General features: G+C 43.7%; 1 protein-coding gene across 15 annotated transcripts in view; it reads right to left on the bottom strand.

Annotated features, from left to right (window-relative positions):
* SEMA6D (semaphorin 6D) overlaps positions 1-21,161 on the bottom strand; it is a 247,306-nt gene that overhangs the window by 18,085 nt on the left and 208,060 nt on the right. For 6 of the 15 annotated variants that reach the window (XM_087743945.1, XM_087743958.1, XM_087743960.1 and 3 more), the window contains exon 1: positions 13,542-13,672. The exons of 4 other annotated variants lie outside the window; for them this stretch is intronic. The gene's annotated coding sequence lies outside the window, so the exon portion shown is untranslated. Of the gene's footprint in view, positions 1-2,247; positions 2,483-13,541; positions 13,673-13,892; positions 13,951-21,161 lie in introns of those variants that run through there. 5 more of the 15 variants (XM_087743947.1, XM_087743948.1, XM_087743951.1 and 2 more) reach the window with 5 other exon arrangements.

Raw genomic sequence — 21,161 nt, 5'->3', positions numbered from 1 at the left:
GCTCCATCTAGCCCCTGGAACAGGGGTTTATGACAGTCAGGTGTATGCTTCTGGTACACACAGATAGGCTGGCGTGAAAGACATAATTCTTGCCACATTCAAACCTTTTAATGGAGGCCACTACTGGGGACTACAAATAACAATGCTGAAGTATCTGTTTGGACCAGAATAGCTGATTACAAAACATTGGCAATGTCTAACTTCAAGAAAATGCAGAAAACAATCATATTCTGGGTCTGATTATTTTTCCCCAGCCAGGATTCAGACCAGCCTTTGATTAATTTCTTTTATAAATTGCACTCCTAGCATTTCTGCTAGGAAACAATTCACGGCAAGTGCAATGTTTGGAAATTACCATATTGCTATCCCTGTTTTGCAGCTGGGGAATTGAGGCATAGATCAAGGCTGAATTTGTGACCAAGGCCAACACCAAAAAAAGCCTTTTCAAAGGATCTGAGCTGCTCTGGGCCATCCGTGGTCATTCCTTGCAGCACAGGCAAATTGGCCAGCATCATCCAGGTGGAAAAGCTAGTAACAAATCAGAGATCTTCTGGCCATTTGGTCTATGCCATAACCACTTCTGTCTGCAAATACAGAGAAATAGAGGTACAAATGTTAACTGGTGGCACAAATCCACACTGGCAAAGAGGACAGCAGCCTGACTGAAAGAGCCCTCAGGGCGAGTGCTGTTGGTCAAGTGGAAGGCAGGCAGTTGTCCCAAGTAATAAACTGGCTCTTTGTGGTTGGCACCTTTCAATCTCAGATACGAATCCCATCCTTCAATTCCTGATTGGGGGAATCCAGAGAAGCAGGACATCATTTCTGTTAAAATACGAGCCCTCCTTCAAACAATCTCACATGAAGGCGAACAGGCTGGTGTTTCTTGCCCATTAATCTACTCCAGCCTTTGACAACACACTGGTGACACTCCATCAATCATCTTTCCATGCACTGCCACGTAAAAGAGGAGAGGGAAGGGAAAGGGCATTCAGCCAGCTGGAGAGAAGCAACACATAAAATAGCTTCAAACCAGACTGATGCAATATCTTCCATTCACTCAAAAACAAAACAAAAAAATTCTTAAAAACCTCCTTAACACAATAAGTGCTTCTCGAAATGCTAAGCGCAGACAGGAGTGTGGTACGGCAAATCCAGGCTGAAGTTCAGGACAGGTCAGAACAAAAGACATATCCTAAAAGGTAGTTCACTTGTGGAGCGTTTGGCAAGGCAAAGGAGAAACGGGTTGCAATAATAAAAGCTGAAAAACAGACACATAACATGAGAAGGCTTAAATGACTACATCGTCTTCCTTCTCCACCAGACACAGGGCAAAATCAGGCTGCTAGGTGAGGTCAAGGATCTCCTTTGTGCTTGGACGTATGTGTTGACCGTAATGTTGAAGGAAGACAGGCAGAATTGATTAGTAATATGCCGAGCTTAGTCAATTTATGTGATGTGGTTTCCCACAATCCCAAGTGACTGGACTTCGACAGATCAGGAAATCCCTGTTGTCCTCTGCTCCTTCCTGCATGCAAATGGCTTCCTGAGGGCACTAATTAGTGCCAATGCACTAACTACTGCATACCTTCTGAAATTTTGAGCATGAAACCGCTCTAATAAGATGAAAGTTAAAACAAAACAAAATCCTTTACTGCTGCTTGTTCACAGATGCTCAACAAGTTTCTCGGGGCCTACAGCTGAGACTTCAGTTCCTCTTTCTGACGGGGAGCAAAGCAGATCTTGTGCAACACAGCAACTTCCACTCATCTCAGCCCTTGAGACAACCCCCTGGTGAGGGTCACAGTGCATCCTCGGACAGTGGCTTCAGGGCACTGAGCAGCTGGCCAAATCAGTGCTTCGAAGCTCTTTAACCAGAATACCACTCAAACAACAAAGATCTGTTGCCCGGGCTAGAACATGTCACAGATTTCACTTGCAACCAAATAAAAGTTATGTTAAGTCTCTGAATGGGCACTTACTTGTGTTTAGCACCAACCTCTGCCCCCCCCCCCCCCCGCCCCCGCTCCTTTTTTTGGATGCAAAGGACTGGTGTAAAAAGGTTAAAAATATGGTTTACTACGGCCTCAGGGATTATCTTTTGATGCACAAATCAGTTATGGTCCACTAACTGCAGGTTGAAAAACACTAGTTGAAAAGGATATGGTTCAAATTCTGGGCTTCATGAAGTTAAAAAGCATGCTGGCAGTAACTGTAGGGGGCTAAGGATTTGCACATGAGTTTACTCACTGATGGTAACTGCTACCAGGTGGGAGAAGTTCAACTTCTTGAGCCAGCTGCAGAGAGAACAGCTTGCCAGCAAGGTGCTGGTGCAGGAGCTGGAGCTGCACTTCACTAGCCGCATAGTACAGAAAGCTGTTGTTGCTGTTTTGGTTTGTCAGGCAGGTCAATATTTTCAGAAGATGAAGCATGTAGAAGAACATACATGAACGTGGTACAGGCCACCTTCAGTGGTGCCCTAGACCTGTTAGAGAAATATATGCATTGGCAACCATGGATGCACCAGAATATTCACTCAGAATAGCACCTTATCCCTGCTGTGCATAGAATAAAATAACTCTAGAGCAGAGCCACACACTGGGGGAACCAGGCCAAATGTGTTTTGGTAGTAAAACATGAAAATGCAGCATTTTTGTATCATCCAAGCCAAAATATAAGACCAGCACGGCCAAGGGTCTGGTGGCTTGAACTCCAGAGAGGGAGCAAACAAAAAAAAAAAAAAAAAGGTAGGACAAAGAATTAAGTCTTGGTCTTTTCCTCCATGTCTCACTGCATGAAATTGGTATAATAAGTTGTTTGCTTACAAGCCAGAAAGTATTCCACATAGAATGCAACATTTGCCTTAAAAATCTGTATCAATATCTATCATATGAGAAGCAGGGGATTAGATTCTTATTTTAGGTCATATCTACACATAGGTATTCCAACGATGCAATTGCTTTATAGTGTGGTAAGTTCTCCCAAAACAAGCATACAACAGCCAGCATCAATGCAAGCGTAATTTGTGGGTTTTTTTTTTGTTTTTTTTTTTTTTTTTCCCCAAATAGCATGCCATTATAAATGTGTTTCTTCTAATGAAGGCTGACTTTGGTAAAGTTCCTGAAGGCAATGCCTGACACAAGGGTTTACTGTGCATTCAAATCTCAGAGATTGTCTATGATGTGATAAATCCATATTGTGGAGTTCGGTGACAGATTGTTTCAGCTAGTTATCAAATAACTACAAATATTTTCCTGTGTTATAATAAAATAAACATACCTAATTCTTGTAGTCCTTTATAGAAACTTACAGCATGATTTTGTATGAATAAATAGATAAGAAAAACTGTTTCTGTCCTATAAAGGTACACTCAAATTTAAACTTGCAGTATGTAGCCATCCTTACTTTCTATAACAACTTTAAAATCTGCAGCTCTGAAGAAAAAATTTAGGATATTTGGAGCCATAATAGTAATTGAGCATGAAAGTGCAAATAACAGGTCTGTTATTTTAAGATAATACTTGACTTCTTTTAAGAATTCTGCATTAACACCTCTTGATCTATGCCTAAGTAAAAAAAGATAGTTTAATATTAAAGTGATGAAACCCTACCACTGAATATCACAGCTTTCATCTTAATTGGCTTATGGTATTGCTAGTTACACTTCAGTTGTTTGCAGGCTTTTAACATTACAGAAAGCATACCCCTCTTGCTCTAGAACGAGCTGACAGAACACTTGCAAAATGGATAGGGTAACTTTTAATGATGCAAGTGTTTAGTGGTTGATTAGATGCACTTTGAGGGCTAAATTCTCCTATGATCAAAAATTTACTTGAACACAAGGTAGATTCAGCAGCAAAGGAAATAAAATGCTGAGCAAACTGTAAGTGATTGCTTCAATTATGTTTATTTTAAGTTAATTTTTGAGAGTGAATGTTAACTACCTTCCTTTACCCGAGTGATATAAAAGTCCTCCAGCTGAAACCAACCTTTGATTTCAGCTCACATCTACGGTCGAATCTGTTCTGTTTCACAAAGCTCCTGCAGGACATGCTCCCCTTGAAAGTTTGCCAGGGTTGAGCTATCGGTGATAAAGTACTTTAACTTAAGCAGTACTCTGGATTCACCATTTTAGCAGGCCTGCATTTTATTAATTCAAACTGCTCGCACCCAACTGAGACTGCCCTAGGAAATACTAAAGTTATTTGTGAAAGTGTCCAAGGACTGGTGCAGAGAATGTCAATACAGCGATGTTCAGGGTTTGTTCTGTACTCCATTAATTCCTGGCCGCAGGCAGCACTGGTAGCACGAGCTCCTACCCCTGCCTGACCCCAGCCCAAGGAAAGCAATGCCACCCTCCTGGGGGGAGCCGCTGTGGCTCACCAGGGTGAGCTCCTGTGTGCCTCCCGCTCACAGCTATGTCAAAGGTGTCTGGTGCTTTTCAGTACTGTTTTTGAGGCGGAAATACTTTTATCCTGAAAACTACTAAACCATCATGGTGAAGATCTAATTACTTAAGAGTAGTACACATAGGCTTGGGTGTAGTTTGGAAACAACCAAACTACCCGCCCTTGGCCCAAAACAAAAGCCTAAAACCTAGACCAAAGTATTACCTTTTCCTCCCTGTAGGAGCATTGGCTACAAATGTGGGTGAGCGCTGAAAGTGAAGTAAGTATTCTCCCTGCAAGCCTACAGTACATGATTTACATAGCAGAACTGCCACTCATTTCAGCACGATTAGGCATCATCTGATAAGGCAGCTCTGGGACAGGTATAAACCAGTATTTGCAGGTGAGGACATAACGAAGGTCTCAGGCACAACTTGCACAAGTCCAGCTGATGCCACAGCCATAGCGAATTGCTGGCAGCACCCCTGGGTCTCCTGTCCATGAGCCCTGCTGTCCCCCAGCAGTGGAGAAAGCAGCCTTCACCTTGAGCAGTGCTCCAGCCCTGAACCCCAAGATAAGCACTGCCCATTTTAGACCTGGCCAGAGGCCAGGGTTGTGGGATTGTGGATGATACAGGTTGTGGGATTGTGGATGATACAGGATGAAGTGAATGGGATGTTTTGAAATGGAAAGGCAATTTGGGGGAAAGAATACACCCCAACAACCAGGACAGCTGAAGAAAAAAGGGATTTGCACTGTGGAGAAGGCACATCTGCTGTTCAACAGGCTGTGCCCCAGACAATGTTGCTGTCAACCTCACTCCAGAAAGCATTGCTTCTTCCCACCCACTGCTCTCCCCTGCTATAAACATCCCTCCAGCATCTCAGCACTGTGCCTTGCTGGAGCATAGGGACTGCTGGCTTAAGTTGCTACTGCTGGGGAAAAGGAATGCTGCATGCCACTGCTCTCACTTCAGAGAAAAAATAAATGGCTGCTGGAAAACACAAGGAGAGAGACAGGAGATGACTATCAGCTGGCAAGAAACACATCAGAGCATCTCAAGCACTGCACTGGTAATATCACTATGCCGTTCTCAGAGCTGGAACGGTCAGCCAGCCTTGCGAACAATGTGTTTTTAACTAGTCTTGGTTTTTCTGCATGGACAAATCTGGTAGCTGGCCACCCAGTTACCTATTTGTATATGCAAAGCATGTGCTCTGCCGCTTTCCTAGGCACAATCAATTACATGTACAAAACGCAGGCATGAAAACCTGGAGGAAGCCTGAGCTCAAAGTTAACGATTACTATTATCTTGCTAAGCATTAAAGATTAACTACACCAGTGAAAGGATGTGTTATGAAATGTCTTTCTCAAGCTGGAAAGTAAATAGAGGGAGAATTTTGTGGTTTTTCATCTCAAAGGCTACTCAGAATTTGGAATAATTGTTTAAACTGGTGCTTTTATTTACCATATCAAGATGTAGTCACTTGCCACGTGACTGCTCATATTTTCATTTGAGATGTCGTGCAGAAACACATGGAAATCTGGTGAAGGCAAACCAATTTTAGAACATGTTCCGAGCAATTGTTTTGCAGCACTGCCCTACAGTATGAAGTCTCTTACATTTCTTAAATTGCCTAATCAAATGCAGACTCTGTTCCAGTCACGCTAAATTTTCACATAATGGCAGAAAAACACTTCTTTCTAGCCTAGCACTGAACAGTTGGATCACGTTATTACATTTGATGCTTTTGTAGTCTCCAAGTGTGTATTTGTAAATGTATGTACACACACATTCACAGAGGAGAGAGGGGAACATTGGTGCTCATGCTGTGAGACCCTGGGGACAGTCTCATGCTGCGAGACCCTGGGGACAGTCGGAGGGGCAGAGGTATATCTCGAGAGGTGCCTCTGAAGGTCTTCTCAGAGCACCTGGCTTATCAAGAACACAGAGGTGTAGTGGTGAGAAATTTATTTTTATCTAAAAAAATCAGAGGTATTAGTGCAGGATTTGATCCAGCTGATTCCTTGCCCTACAGTCCGCTGAAGTTATTAAACTAATATAAATGCAGTTAGGTCAATTATACCCATATTGCTGCCAGTTTGGGGTTGGAGGCAGGACTGGTGCAACGTGCAGCCATGGCTATCCTGCTCTGAGCCCCAAGCTTGGGCATGTCCCTGTGCTGCACCACATCAGTTTGGGGGATTCCCTGCCTTACAGAACTGCCCAATTCCCATGGGCCAAACGCAACCTGCAGAGCCCACACTCGGCAGTTGTTTGGAACGGGACGCAGCCATACTGGGCACTAGCTCTCCCTCCCCTCTGTCTTTTACTTCGGCTACATCACCTCATGATAGCATTCAGCCTCTGTAAGGCAGGGAAGTATTTCCGTCACACTACTTTAGCATTTTGACTAGTGAGCCACAGAGAAGCCACACATCAGACCTTTGAAAGTATAAAAAAAATTCAAATCAGTAACATACGGACCGCAAGTGCTTGAATCAAGGTCACAAGGAAATCTGTGGCAAATCAGGGAATGAGACTTAGGGCTTTAAAGCTCTACATTACAGCCTGCCCCATTCTCTCCTCTATACCAGCCTCCTGAGATCCCCAATACAATTGCAATCTTTCCCTAAATCCTTGTGTTATCACTAGCAATACTGGGCCAGTGTAAGAACGTGACTAAATAATGGTATCTGACCCCCACACTATCTATGTCTGCAGGTCTAGTCTTTCCCTCTACAGCTGCACCAAATGCATTCAGGTTTGTGTTGCCATAGTTTGCCACGTAAAACCACTGTTCAATCATGAGCGGTGCTTGCTATGTCTTTGGCGAGGATGAAAACCTGATGCTTTAGGAGGAGGAAAAGCCATAATCCACTCACAGTAAAACCTGTATAGTGGTACAGAAGACAAAAAAAATTCTACCCATACCCTTGCAGGGAATCAGATTAATCCCCAAAGCATGGGATTTGATTATTTTTGTTTGAGGTTATCATTAAGGAAAAAAGCTACATAATGCTAAAAATATCCACACAGCATTTACTTTATGAAGAAAATATGATTTACTGAGCAAAACCAAATTACTGGCTTTTCACTGTTAATCTTTGATAAACACGTGCTGGGTTAAAGAAACTGTCACAGAGAGAAGTTTGCAAATTGAAAGAAACCATTCAACTCTGCAAGATGATTTCCCCCCCCGCCCTTATTACTCCTTTCATGAGACGCCTGGGGACATTGTTCACACACTGTTGACAGCTTTCACACCACTGCTTTTCCTCCGTTATCCTTACCCTTCTCTTCAGCACTTGTCTCCAGGTGGCAATCCACAAAAGAGCTATATTTGCAAGGGGTGCTAATGCTGGCTCTTGGACAACTGTTGGAAAGCCAGAGGGCCCTCTCCTGCCTTGCAGCTCAGTTGGTTGAAGTTGCTTCCACAGGGCACCCACCAGGCAGTACTCTGACATTTAACACCTGGGTGCTGCACCGCTTGGGGGACATGCAGACTGCTTACAGCCCTTTCTTGTTTTTAACCACCATTACACTAACAGGCAGAGTCCCAGTTCCCTCACTAACACCAGACTACATTCAAATACATTTTTCTTCTCTGTAGTCTCCCAAAACAGGATGGTTACACAGCCCAATAGGACACATAAATGTTCACACAACATGGGAAGGGGGTACCCAAGTGGAGGGATATACGAACAAGGGCTTGAAATACAAGCGTGAGAATTTTCTTTTGACCCCAAAGTGCATCTGTCATGATAGGCGTACACAGAAATAGCAGCAACACTTTCTGTTGGTGCTGTAGCTGCTGCAGTGCCTATCCACCACCAGCACCCATAAACATGCCTGGGAAGCACAGCACCAGCACTTGAGGGAAATACCTTTTGTTTCATGCCACAATAAAGCTCCGAGGAAGGTCGTAGCCAACAGAGGTGCAAGCTGGTACCTTATTGCTGCTCAGGAAAGCAGAGACCCAGCTGTCATGACCATTTGGCATAAGAGAGATGAGCTATGTGGCTCACGTTAAGAAAAGCCTATTATTGCAGTAATAGCTGAGCTGAGTGACCATCTGATCGCCTCTCATCTCTTCTGAGGTTTCGCTCCCACCTCTGGTGGGCAGCCAGTCTGTGATGCTGGTCCCCGCTGCTCGCTCGTTACCTTTCCAGACGAGCACCTCTATTTCCTTCCCTGCTGTCCCTCATGCACTTGAAGAGCCCCCCAGCACGCATCTGCCAATTAACTCCTCATTCTCATCCCAAGCCCTCTTCAAAGCTCTCCTTTGCCTCTGATGCCTACGAGCACGTGTGTCCCCTTTCCCCAACACACGCAGCTTGGCTATGTTTAGGCGGCTTGTGCACTAACACGGCTGCTGATTATGCAGGCCAACACTGCTCTCCTGCTTCTAGAGGCCACTGCCTAACTGTACCCATCTGCCGTCTCTTCTCTTAAACCATCCACTGTGGGGAACAGGATCCATCCTTTTTATTCTGTGTTTATCCAGTGCCTATCGAATTAGAAGGCTGGGCTGCAATTTGGCTCTCAGATGCAATGGTTAAAAAAAAAAAAGAGCAACAAACCTTTTTGGAAGAAGAGTATCTGTGTGCAAATACAACCTCTGTAATGTTACCAAGGTCAGGGAGACCAAGGCCAATCTGCTGTGTGAGAATATAAATCAAAGCTGTTCAGGGACTGATTTCATTTACAAGGTTTGTAACCATTCTGGACAGAACAAATGTCACTTGCTTGAGCTCCTTGCTCCTCCTCTTCCCCACCACTTCTTTGCTCCTCCACTTCCACCCAGCCCCTCCCTGCCTGGTAACACCTCTTGACCTCCTTTGCTCTTGAAAGCAAGGGTTCTCTCCTAGCAAGAAAGCTGTGGCTCACACATGACAGACAGCCATGCTAGGACAATTTATTTAAATTATGCAAAAGTCTCAACAAGTAAAATCAGCACAGAGCCACAAGTACATTCACCTGCTGGTTACCTGCCATTCATAGCACACATCAGAATTAAAACAATAAATCCTGTAACGACTTCTTTCCTATTGCATTCATAGATTTGCAAAACAAACCAAGGAAAGCATCTGTAGCAAGTATTAGAGTCTGGGCACAGATCCTGTGAAATCACATGGTTTCCGTTGTGGAACTAAAAAGGCTTCTACAAGAATGTGTGAAATACACAGCCGAAATTCTCCATTTCTTTCTGTGCTCTTTGGCAGTTTGCGTGGCTAAGTTAAAGCAGCAAGTTCTGTTTCTTTAGCTGGTGGCTTTCAAAGCATACCCTGATCTGCACATTGAAAGAACGCAGGATTCAGCTAGGAAGCTCCCTCTCGAGTAAGTACAGAGTTAATGTAATCCCACTCCAAACAACAGGTTGCTGTCTCCAAACTGGAGCCTTAGAGTCCAGTGGTTGCCTTGCTCCTCGCAGCCATTTTGTAGCCTGTCTGCAGGTGTGCCCACTGAGCTGCAGCGGGGCTGGGCAGGGGTGCCAAAACTAAAGAAACTTCAAGTTCTGGATGTTAACTTTAGTTACCATAGCCAGACAATGCTGCCAGTGGTGTGGAAGAAGAAATTGCTGTAGCCAGCTGTGCTGTTCACAGTCGGATGGTTTCTGTGTAGCTCCAAATGGTTATGGAGCCAGTAGCCTGTTGTGGCCAAGGACAGGATGATGGATGGTCTACACACACTGTCCAAGCAGGGAGAATGGCAGAAGTTCACTTCAGGGTTGTTAAAATGCTAATCTGGGTTAGTTAACAAAAGCTGAATGGAACAGAAAAGTTAGGGAAATAAACACTATTCATATGTTATATATGTGCACTACAGATTTGATCTCTGTGGTTAACACAAACATTTGACTTTGGAAGTGGGACAATTCAACAGTCTTCCTGTTTGAATAAACTGAATCAACTTCTGATATTAGCTGTACTGTAACTACTGTCAAGCCACGACCAGAGAAAGTGGGCTACGGCAGACAACACACAGAGCTCCGGAAAACAGCATCGGAAGGGCAGTAATACGATTTTCCCTGCACACCTCTTCCATGTGACATGGGAACAAATCAGAACCTACTTTCTTTTGAACTCAAGGCTGGCAGCTATTCACAGAAAACATGCAACAACTTAATAAAATGGCTTAGATGGATTTTAACGGTAACTGCAGTAGCTTATCTGATGCATAAGAAAAGAGATCATCTGTCCTAACAGCAGTTTTGACAAAAGCAACATTTGAACTGTTTTAATTACCTACAGAGCTGCTAAGACTGAAAATAACTTACACTACCCAATGCAAGTAATATGCCTTCCATCTTTTCTTAATTACTTGTGGAGCAAATTATTACTTTATCCAATGGAAAGACATCTGATTTTTTTCAAACTGGAATTATAGGTATGCTTAACACACGAGCATGTAATCAACGACCATCTCCTCTGTTCAGTAAGCAAAGCAAACACATAGTGTATTCCTTGAAAAATATCAGACTGCAACATAAGCAAGCTCAACATAAGCTTATACGAGTACATAAGCTGTTGATGTAACTGTTTCCTTTGTCTTCCAAAGGAAGATTAGAACCAAAAGAGTCTCTATCATATCACTTGTATGACACTTAATGAAAACTGACTGTATTCACATATGATCGCCACTTGACTTCATATTTCAGATTTTTTTTTTTTTTCAGAAGGAAGCATAACCAAAGCATTTGAACGTTTCTATACAGGTTCTGTCCAGCTAACTGGGCTTCCCCCGACTTCAAGGGATGCTGAATCCTGTGTTAAGTGCAACAATGTTTTTAAAAGAATTTAAAACCCATAAAAATCAAGAGCTGCAATCTGCGTATGACCGACTGTAGGAAGACCAGAAGATATGTTATTACAAATGCCTAACATATGCTTTGAAGCGAGCTTCTATGACGTACTTTTCTTTACCTTCACGTATCTCATAACAGGACCGATCAGATCGAAGACCCATTTAGTCAGAATTAATTGCATATATAATTAAGCATTCTATTTAAATATGTGCTCTTCACAAGTCTACATCAAAGTCACGGCGGCTCCAAGTGCTGAAGTGTCTGCTCTGATAGTCGGCTCAGATCAGCCATACAAAAGAGGTAGAAACGTTCAGAAGGTCCAGCTCAAAGGGTGTGAGAGGCTGGGGGAAAAAACCTGCAGCCATACAGCTGGTTTGTAGAGCTTTGACAGGGCCATCACTGTATTCCTGGCACACACTCCTGCATCACACAAAGCACGTTTAGAAGATGATGTTATCTTCATTGCATCTCAACCATAAATGAGAACAGGTAGCGACAGACTGCAGGATATGAGGGAGAAAGGTAGCTGTTCACTGTAACTAAAGGTGAAGATGAAAGTGAGAGGCCAGCTAAATAAAACAATTTAGAGCCTCTGGTTTATACTTTTTTTGGCTGTCCTTCTGAAAACAAACCTGTGCTACATAATTCCGAATGCTAATAAATGCCTGCCACAAACTTTTTCTTTCTGTTTTTAAAACAACTGAGCTTTATATTAGTTAATATAAAAAGTGTTAAAGTTCATAATTACATAGAAAAGAAATCAGAGCACTCAACTGGCAATTTGTATTTATCTAAGCCAGAGTAAATGTTTATACAGTATCTGCCAACATAACAAAATATGCCTGTCACTTATTACATTAAACATGATTATGTACAGCTTAATTTACTGAATAGTAACTTAAGTAGACTTTAGAGGTGCATAGAAATTTATAGTGTGAATAAAGCAGGAAAAACGTCTATTCTCTTCTGCCACAAAAGTGATTGCAAAGCTTTACAATGAGCTTCCTGTTGGACTTGGAAAAAGGAGAGAACCTCAGAAAATTCTCTGTGAAAGTATCTGTATGTCAGAGCAACAGACCAGCAGTAAAAGCCTCCAAGACAGTAGGAAGCTGTTCCTTCAAATAATATTTAAGTGAATTAATAAACATCATTAAGGAAACACTAACAACTTAGAACACAAAGGTATCCCAATGAAGATGCATGTTTTTCCCCAAAGGAAATAACGAGGGAAAAAAATGTCACACATTTACAGAGCACCGAACAGTATTTTAGAGGAAGTTTTCTGTAATTCATGCACATTATGTGTGAAGCATGTGTGTGTGTGTGTGTGTGTGTACATGGATAAGCTACAATACCATCTGTACAGCAAGTGCCACATATGTGAGCATTATAAACTATCATTGCTGCCGCTGCTATGCTCAAAAGTAAATATATTCTAAGCCACACACACATACAAATACAAATGACTTTACACACTGAGGGCCGAATTTTGCTCAAATTACTCACAGGCTAACGCCTGTGATACAGACATAATCTTGACCAGAAGTAAGAAACAACTCAAAGACTGGCAGAAAACCACTGATTTAAGACGACCTATATTCACACTAACAAGTGGGATATCCACCAGAACTACAATATTTTTAATACATCAACCTAAAGCATACTTAATCACATTTTTCAACTCACAAGATAAAGCACAATGACAATCGTAAAATACCCAACAAAACAACCCCACAACCCTTTAAAACAGGCATAATAACCACCTAGAAATATCTGTGTGACCTCTCATTTCTATCCAGCGCTTATAAATAATAAGGCTTTAAACCCTTTTAATTACTCCCTGAAAGCCGCTGTATCGGTTTCTGCAGTGCTGAAACGCTTCCACCCTCCGCCCCCCCCCCCCAAAAAAAAAAAAGTTTCTCGGCTCTACACCTGAGCAGAGCATTGTTTTCACCAGGAGGCGAGGAGCGGAGCTATCCCTGCCTCTGCACGGGGATAATTCAGAACTGACTCTAGTATTTGTTTCCATCCATAATTGATGGGGAGCTTGAAACACAGCTCCCTCTGCCTCCCAGCGCCCGGCTGCTGCCGGGGAGCCCGTAAATCACGCCTCGCTGGGCGCCCGCGCGGCCGCCCCGCCGGCAGCGCCTAGCCCCCGGGGCCGGGCCGGCTCAGCCCCCGACCCAGCGCCAGCCCAAACTCACCCTAAGCGCCCCGGGGCGATTTCGCCGAGGACAAACCTAACAGCTCCGCTTCGGCTCCCCCCTCTCCGGCCAGCGCCGGCTCCCACAGCGGCCGCCCGCTCCGCTCGGCAGCGCCGCCGCGCACCCGCCGCGGCCCCGCGTACCTGCCGCCGCGCCGCTGCCCACGGCCGCCGCCCGCCGGCGGGGCTGCCTCCTCCGCCCGCTGTCCCCCGCCGGGCGCCCCATCCCGGCGCTCCGCTCGGTGCCGCGCCAGCGCGGGGGAGGCGCGCCCCGCAGAGCCCACCCCTTCCCGCCTGCCTCCCCCCTCCCCGCCCTGTGGTGTATTTATTCTCGCCCGCCCCTCGCCGCGCCGCGCTGTCCCGCCGCGCCCGGCCTCGCTCCGCCCCCCGCCTCCGCGCAAACACCGCGCCCGCGGCGGCAGCCGGCCCGCGCCCCGCCGCTGTCGCGGCCAACTTTTCGGTTCCCCCCTCCCGCTCCCCCGCCGCGGCTCTCACCGCACCCGGGAGCGCGGCCCGCAGGAGGCGACAGCGCGGCCCCCGGCGGCGGCGGAGCTCCGCGGCCAGCCGCGCCATGGCGGGGCGGGGGCGGCACCGCCCCGGCCGCTGCCCCCCGCCTCTGCCCGCCCCCGCCGCCACCGGGCGGCCGCGGCGGCGTGCGCGGAGCCCGGGCAAACTTCGCCTGTAGTTTTACCCCTCCGCAACCGCCTCGGTAAACCTGCCCCCCTGCCTGCCGCCCCGTGCCCGGCCCGCCTCCGCAGCCGCGGAGGTAAACAGCTGGGGCGAAGCCATCAGGAGGCGTTTTGTTCATCGGCGACGCTACCTTCGCTTCTTACACAAATTTTCATTTCTACTTCGAAAGAAGAAGTCATTGCGAGCAACGCAATTTTGCAGGCTAATGAGAATTTTGCAGACGAGTACTTCGCGCGTGGTGGTGGTGGGGGCGGTGGGGGGATGTCCTTGAAATGACATCTTTATAAGTGCCTGTCCAAAATCCCCTCAGATACTCCAGAAACAAAGGGTTTAATCCCAGAAATGAAGTCCATGCAACAGCTGTCGCTAATTCATTTTTCTTCACGTGAAAGATAAATTAATCAAGGCTTAAAGTGCCACAAAATATTTTGGATGCCCCTGAAAGAAAAAATAAAAAAAGGATTACTTGCCGAACTATCATCTGTGCTTGTTTTATGGGAAATCAGAAAAAATCTGAGTAAAAATAATTTAGGGATTTTTGCTGGGGAAACATCGTCATTCGCTTGCAGTTCCCAAATTCCTGCCCCTCAGCTGTGCACTGCCTCCACAGCAAGTCCTTGAGCAGGTCGCTCCCCACAGCGCTCCTGCCCCTCTGGAAGACAAGCGCTTGATGCTCCCAAGCAATATTTTGGGCTGATCCTGCAGGTTTTTACGCACGCACCGCTCACAGCAGGAGTGTTGCCTCTTGAGAACTGATTCATCTAAGCAAGGGCGCCAGGATTTGGCCCATAGTAAATTCTCTTTAGAGATGGTGCCAACAAAATCTCTCAGCCATGGGAATAGGACGTTTTTGGCAACTCAGTCCCTTGGCTGTCTCTCTCTGATGTTTCCTAGTGGTGACAGGCTAAAGGCCAGATCATTATGGGCTTCCTCACAGCAAACACAGCACTGCTATGTTGCACCCCAGGAGCTGCTGCCTGGTTAAAGGTGTAAGGACATTATTTTCTTCTTCTCAGGAACAGGCCTAATCTGAAAACCATCGAAATTTGCACAGTGCATGAAAATGCCGCGATAGAGACTACTTGCTTGGTTAGGAATCAAATTGCAACCCGAGGACAAAAAAGCTTAGAGTGCCTCGAAGAGAAGGATTCGGTTCACAGAATAGCTCTGTGGCCTTTTCACTGGAAGTCAAACACTTGGAGCAGACCCTCTGTTGTGTGGATTTATAGAGGGTACGGGTACCTAGGTGCAAGCTACCCACACTAGGGCATTACAAATGTGGGATTTGCTTCTTGGATTTTTAATGGTGGTGCCAGCCAGAAAAACTGCAGTCCTAGAAAAGCCACCCGTATTTTCATTCGCTACATCCTTTTTGTGACTGACATGTAGAAATTACTCAGCAATGCTGCTCGATTATCCCTGCAGCGGGGGCATGGGAAGCACGGCACAGCCTGTGGCATCTGCTTGGGCTGTGGCTGCACACTCACCTCTGCTCTGAGAGGGGCTGCTTGTGGGAAGGGACCCTTCTTCCCCACTATGCATCCCAGCCAGAAGCTGACTCAAGGCCTCTATGTTTCAGGCTGAGAGATTAATATGGTGTAAACCTCCTTCTGCTTCAGTTAGGCAGATGACACAACATTAAGATTCGGATCGCATTCCTGTCGGGCAAAGGGTTTGAGTTTGAAGTACAGCATTTTAGAGGATTTTGGTATAGCCAAGACTAATATCTTGTGTCTAATCTTAAATATGGTAGTTTATTACAGTTTCAGAATTTGCTGCATGGCTAGAAGCCACTTTATGTAAGGATTTAAAGTATGTGCACTTACAATATGTGTGCAGTCAGGGAATTACACAGCCACAGGTTTTTAAACACAAATATATGCAGGCTCCTATTGATATGATAAACTATCAGTAACATGTGCTGCAAAGCTTCTTAAATCCTCATTGACACAACAGACCACTATTGTGTCGATAGTGTGCAGATTAATGGGGTATTGTCAGGCTATTTTAGGCCTTAACTTTCATTTATCCTAAAACTTGTTCTTCATTGTAACTCTTAACCTTTGGATTGTGCCAACACAGTTCTTGTCACAAATATACTAATGGAATTAGAAGAAACCTGGCTTTTAAATGTTAATTACCCCTAGAATGATTGATTTGTAAAAGAAACACATCAGCAGAATCTGAAAGTACAGAGGCACAATAAAATGGACTGAGTGTCCGCCCAAGAGCCAGGAATGCCTGAGGACCAGCTTTGGCTCCGATGAGTCTCTCCCTGTGTACAAGATGGTAATGAGAGCACTTACTCACCCTATCTCATAGGTATAGCTTACGGATTATTCCTGTTGTCTAAAGGACTTTTCACCCTCTAAGTGTTTTACAGACTTAAGCAACACTTGTTCACGAATTTGAAAATGTAAGCAAAATATTCAAAATTTACATACAGATAAAAGAACCACCATCTGTTAGAACAACAAATTGAGTTTTTGCTTCATTAAAATACGGATAATACTAAACTAATATGTGTTTAAACCAGACATTTCATTCTGCTTGAATGCCTCCATTGCGTTTATAACCAAGGCTGAATTGATTTCAGCAAGCAGAAGCATTCGTTAAAATCACTACTTCAGCCACACGGTGATTTGGTAAGAAAGTGCAAGTGCACACAGTGCAGGGCAGTTTGCACGTTTGGGAAACCACCTTCAGAGCATGGTTGCCCAGGAAAGTTTGCTCAAACAGCGCATCCCTAGGAGATACCAAGTGCTGAAGAAAGCGGTATTGATGGTTTCCCTCTGCCTGAGCCAGAGCTGAATCAGTGACTCAGCACACTAATGCACGGACACAATGACTTCTGAATGAAATGCGAAACTGATATTTTGAGGATGTGTTCATTTAAGATGTGTCATTTCCAATAAAAACAGCACAGGTCAGTTACAGAAGGATGGTCAAATCACAGTAGTGCCAGGATGTGATGATGTTATATCCTAAGAGTCATTATATTTTAGCTAAATATTTTCCTCCTCCGTTCTCTTTTTTTCCTGCAAAAAGCACCACATTTCACCAGTGCATACAGACATCTGCCTACTGCATGGCATTACATAGAGGAATTGGTAGGTAATTTAATATGGATCAGATATATAATTTCTGATGGTAGACATGCACAGTTTTTATATTCACTATCCTTAAATCTAAGTTGCAAAGTGTGGATATTATGACTTACCTTGTCTGTAATTAAGTTTGATAATAAAAGAGAATAGAATTTATTTATTATGAGTGCATAAAATTAGTTGGACAATTTAAGGTGCTATTCAATGAGTAATGCTCCCATAGCGGGGGTAAATATTAGTCTGCCTGATAATACTAGTTTCTATTAACAACCTAGAAAAGTTATTTTCATACAGGTCTAGTTTTATGTGCCTTCGTGCCTTCTCAATATCTGGGGAGCCATTGCACAGGGCAGGGCAGGCATGTATAGTATGTGAATAAATGTAGAACAATTTCCAGGAAAAACAGGCTTCTCATCCCTGTTGACTCGTGAAGAATTGTCTCCTTCAGATTTTTAAGAACGTAAATGTAGAAAATAGGAAGCTCAGGCTATAATGCTTCACAGCTCATCACCAAACAGGGTTAAATCCACATAAGCTGAAACTGGTAGCTCATTACGGTATTCCACTGTTAGCCTGCACAATGCAGAATTACATGTTTTCTGATGTTCACCTCTGTTAGATGGATGCCTACTGTTCCTGGCTTTAGCATCCAGTCTCCGTGAACCCTTACTGTGGTTATTGCTCTGTTTGTAGCCACTTATTCACCCCCATACCCCATGGTTTAGATTCCAAGAAGATGGGTCTTTAATCTGCCTAGAGTGCATTTAGATCCTATCCCTGTTCAGTCACCCTAAACCTTGTTGCCTGGGAAAATGCAGGTGAAAATCCCAGTGTTTGGCTGGCAAAGCAATAAAACTGAGCCAACCATTTTCCTTGTCTGAGTCCTGAGCTCGTAGCAGTATCAACGTAAGTCAGAAGTGAGACATTTCAGAACATTGTCGCTCATGATTTGCACCAATAGGCTAAAAATAGCAAATTGCTCATATAACAAGCCTGTGTTGTGTTGATACAGGCAAATATTTGGTTATAAGTCAAGTACTGTATAAAGAGTGGTAAGTTTAAGAAAAGACATTGTAATTCTATCCCTGTAAATAGTATCCAATTCAGGTAGCACATAAGTGTAGTTCTCTATAATGCTTAAAGGAAAAAAAATAATTTTCTCATATTTTCCAAATGACGTGAAATCCCCCTTTTCACCCTTGTCAGTTGTCAGAAAATTATAGGAGGTGCTTTTAAGTGATTAGCATTTTGTAAAATATGGGAAGACACAAAACCGTTTCAACACTTTCTTGTAGCATCTTCTTGGGTACTGTGTTGAGAGTTGTTTTTAAAATATTTCTGACTGTCAAATCTTCAATTTAACATCATTGTTCTCTCTTTTTTTATATCTTTCCAATCTGCCTCCTCATTTAGAGGGATGCGTAGAAATCTCAGGTTGTATGCCTGTCACTTGAAGGCGCAGTGATAATTTTCTACTAACACTGATGGGCTGTGCATCTGAACTTGGCAACTTTATCCTGGCTCTGTATAGGATCAGCATGTGCATATGTTTCCACTCTTGTCATTTATCTTTCTGGCTGGTGTAAGAAATGGGTCCACACTGGTATTCCATGCCCACCCACGATCATCTGACATCAGTTTACCTTGAGAAGCATACAGAATACTATCTCTATACTGAATATTTAAGTGATAAATCGAATAGCTGCTCTCAGTTCTTACCTAGGCAAAAGTCCGAATGAAATTCAATACGCTGACTTTCCAATTCCCCCATCTGCCTCTGGGGAGGTAGAGGAAATGTGCCAGTAATTAATAAAAATAATTGGAAAACAATTTTTTTTTTTTATGCTCTGGTAGTATACTGCATGGGTCAGCCAGCGAGGATCACATGGGATCCTGTGCAGATGAACCTGAGGCAGTGGAACGCCAGAAATTCCTCCTCTGCTGAGGCTGTGGGGCTGGCAGAGAGAATCCCATGTCAGCAAAGAAGGAAAAGACATAGACACAATGTTTGTAATGTGTTGTCCTGTGTATTTTACTACTTGAAATGTGCTTAGAGTGAAATCTGGATCACTGTATGTCAAAGCTAATAAAAGGGATTCAAGCAATAAACATAACTGGGCACAGTCTTGTAAAACTGGTCTTTCCTGCCTGTAAGCTCCCCATCAGACTGAACTTTGAATAAACAGCTCTTTCAGGCCAACAATTCTGGCCGTGGCACTTTCCTGCAAAGATCATTGCAATAGTAAAATGTGATTAATTCCTGGTCCTTGCAAAAGAATAATCTTGTAAAAGAAATCCCAGAGAGGGACAACTGTACAGGGCAGAGAACTGGAAACAGAAAAGCCAAGCTGAAGGCATTGCCATGGTGACGTTTGGGGCCAGGTATAGAGTGGTAGGTGTTGCTAACTCCCCTCAGCACTATAAATGTCTACAGGAATCATCAAAAGCAAGAAAACTCCATTTTCTGTACAATGATTAACTTTTCAGTTAGGTATATTACATCACCTATCATTTGATGGGGAATTCATTTCAAACATCTAAGGTAATATCAACAAAATACAATAATTAGATTTAATGGCATACTTCCAAGATTAATAGGTGATCTTCCTCACCTTCCTTTTAATTTCCAAAATTTCATTTGTCATACTGCTACTCAGTACAGATTCGCCATCCGCAGTGTTTACCTACACTTTTCCTCACTAGTAGTAAAATGTGCTGCCTTTTTCAGGCATAGACAGATGAAAAGACATATTAGTAACAAATCTATGTTCATGGCATATAATCACAAGATGACAAGACACTTAATGTTATCTATTTATATTATATATAGCAACTTCTGTTACACAAAATCACTTTTCAGTCCCATTTTAGGGGATTACCTAATGCTGTAATTGATTCTGTGTGATGAGTCCCCCTTGTCCTATGGAGACCCAGTGACCTTCAGAACAGGAACAGGCCTGAAAACATTCTATTATTTCACTGTTATTTATGTGTAAATTACAAGATAATGTAGGATGGGAACAGATGATAATTTTATCTTTTTATTTACTTCACTGGGCTCAGACTTTAAGTGTTTTATGACCTGGCCCAGAAGAAAAATTACTCCCTATCAGTAAGAATGACCAAAGACAAGATTTATGTTTTCTTTAAGGTAAATGAAATACTCCCTTAGAAATTTAGTCAATCATACAGGTTCCCAAACAGCTCAGAGCTACAGTAAAGCTACTATCTACTATAACCGTCACATTTCAAAACTTGCAGTTAAGGGGTGAAGCAATTGCTCACTCGTTATAAATACCAGCAGATTAGTTTATCTATAGATTAGTATCACATTACTCATTCCAGAGTCCATAAAATCCAACACGACTCAGCTTGGCTTCGTATACTAACAACCACATCCCATACAATGGTGAGTCCACAGGTACCAGCTGATGACATTTTATAGTCGTGGAGGTTTTAGTATTACAGAAAACAAGCAATTAGACATGCGTGCATGTATAGACTCACACAAACACATCACAGACACACGTAAACCTTGCTCCTTCACTGTCCCACCAAATATAACTCCATGGATTAAGGCCTTAAATAAGACTCTAAGAATGTAATTTAGTACAGTCTGAATCTCCCTTGGGCAAGCCTGAGGTAGCTCCTTGGGCTGTCACAGCTAAGCAGCTGTCCAGCCTAACACTGACTCAGGAGCCAAAACCCTGCCTCATTTGGGTGACAGTAAAACAGTTGTAAAGGATCAGACAGACATTATTCATGGTTGCTGTAGGGAGGGTGCTTAGAAAATAGTTAATACCAGTAATCACTAAGAATAGAAAGGTAAACAAACTGCTTGTAAATTTGTATCTGCTTGAACTCTGAAATAAAGCCTTACCACATTTCTCCAGTGCATTCCTATCCAGCAAGAGGGTAGACTCTCATCCTAGGTTTGAAGAAAGATGATCAAACTATTTACTTTTAC

Source organism: Nipponia nippon, unplaced genomic scaffold (assembly GCF_047370975.1).
Source record: "Nipponia nippon isolate SJK-2023a ecotype South Korea unplaced genomic scaffold, ASM4737097v1 scaffold_9, whole genome shotgun sequence".
Classification (NCBI taxonomy): Eukaryota; Metazoa; Chordata; class Aves; order Pelecaniformes; family Threskiornithidae; genus Nipponia; species Nipponia nippon.
Note: the sequence above shows the minus strand (reverse complement) of the source record. Positions and strands in the feature narration are given on the sequence as shown.